Source organism: Choloepus didactylus, chromosome 8 (assembly GCF_015220235.1).
Source record: "Choloepus didactylus isolate mChoDid1 chromosome 8, mChoDid1.pri, whole genome shotgun sequence".
Lineage (NCBI taxonomy): Eukaryota > Metazoa > Chordata > Mammalia > Pilosa > Megalonychidae > Choloepus > Choloepus didactylus.
The window spans coordinates 125,171,676-125,173,656 of record NC_051314.1 but is presented as its reverse complement, the minus strand read 5'-3'; positions in this window follow the sequence as shown (position 1 = coordinate 125,173,656).

The following is a 1,981-nucleotide window of genomic DNA, read 5'->3' as shown; positions in this document are numbered from 1 at the left end:
ATGGAATTTGTAGTTAAAACCTTGACACAAAGAAATCTCTAGGAATTGATGGCTGCATGTGCAAAATCTAATAGACATTTAAGGAAGAAATAATCCCAAGTCTACACAATAGATACAACCTCTTCCAGTGAAATAGAATGTGGAGACCCCTCCCAACTCAGTATATGAGAACAGCATTATCCTGTTACAAAAACTAAGCAAAGATATTGCAAAGAAAGAGAGCTAAATATAAATATTCCACATAAAAGAAAAGGTGTAAAGCTTATTTGCTTTTGCACTTGAGTGGATTTTTTTGACATTTACTAAAATATGTTTTACTGGAGAGGAAGAGGTTTGTGGGCCAAACAAGCCTGAAATTTTCAGTTTTAAATTTAATGAGTCATTAAGGCTTCCAAGTGGAAATGTCTAGCTGGGGAGGTACATGTGGGGCTGGGGGTGGGGTGTAGGTGGGGAATGTATATGCAGAAAGAGAGAGAGAGAGAGAGAGAAAGAGGGAGGGAGGAAGAGAGAGAGAGAGAGAGAGAGAGAGAGAGAGAGGGAGGGAGGGAGGGAGGGAGGGAGAGAGTTCTGTGTTGGAGACATGGAATAGGTTTTTTTTTAAATAAATTTTTATATGATGAAATTTAGCATATATACAGAAAAGTGATACTTTCAAAGTACAATTTAACAAGTAGTAAGAACAAATTTCAAAGATTGTTATGGGTTACAGTTCCACCATTTCAGTTATTTCTTTCTAGCTATTCTAATACCCTAGCATCTAAAAAAAATATATGCATATATTTATGTAAAGATTCAGTATTTGTAATCCTTTATTAAATCCTGTCTTTTCTGTTGCTACCCCTTTTGTTTAATCACTTTCTCAATCTTCAGGGGTGACTAGGCAGTGACAACCCAACTTGTTCATATTGAAAAGAGGTGTCAACATTATGGTGAAGGGGGCTGCATCTGGTTGATGTTCTTAAAGAGGCTGTTGCCTCTGGATTTTGGGACTTCTGTGGAGTAGGAACACACTGGATAATGTAAGTTTCTGAAAAAAAAAAAAAACTCAGTGAGTGAAACTTATAGAGTCTCAGAGAGGGATCTAGGTATTTCTGGACTAATGTTGGTTAGAGCTTGGCAGACTGTGGCCATTTGGGATGTCTAGCTGGAGCTTGCATAAGAGAAACCTCCATGATAGCCTCTTGACTCTATTTGAAATCTCTTAAGCACTGAAATCTTATTTTTGGTAACTTTCTTTTCCCCCTTTTGGTCAAGAAGGCATTTTCAATCCTTTGATGCTAGGGTCAGGCTCATTCCTGGGAGTCAGGTTCTATGTCACCAGGGAGGTTCACTCCTCTGAGAGTCACTCCTACATAGGGGGAACTTATTTGTGAGTTGGGCTTAGAGAGAGAAAGGCCACATCTGAGCAACAAAAGAGGTTCTCTGGAGGTGCATCATAGGCAAAATTATAGGAAGGCTTAGCCTCCCTTTTACAGCCATAAGTTTCACAAGAGCAAGCCTCAAGATCAAGGGCTTGACTTATTAAGTTATGTGGTTCCTAATTTCACTTAGGTTGTTTGGAGAGGAAAGGTATTCCTGTCAGTAGAAATGTTAAAGAAAAGTCTGGTGTTCTATATGAGGGATTTCTGCTTTGTATAGAAAGTTAACATATCTGTGGATGTCCTTTCATTGTCTAATAATTGCAATGATTTGTGACAAAGAACTATTGGAACCCAATCTCACTCTGATGTTTGTAAATGTGTGGATGTCTAGCAAGACTATATTCAAATATCAAATGGGATATTGGTTTCTTGGGTCTTTATCTGTTTATTTGACCCCAAAATGTGTGTCACTTTTATGTCTGCTCATCATTTTATCTTCATAGGTGCCTCTTTAGTTTGGGGGAGTAAATTTCTTCCTTTTTATTCTCATTTTTTTTTATTGCTCTCATTTACTATGTTATTAATTTTATTGATTTTTTAAAATACCCTGATTTTAAAAA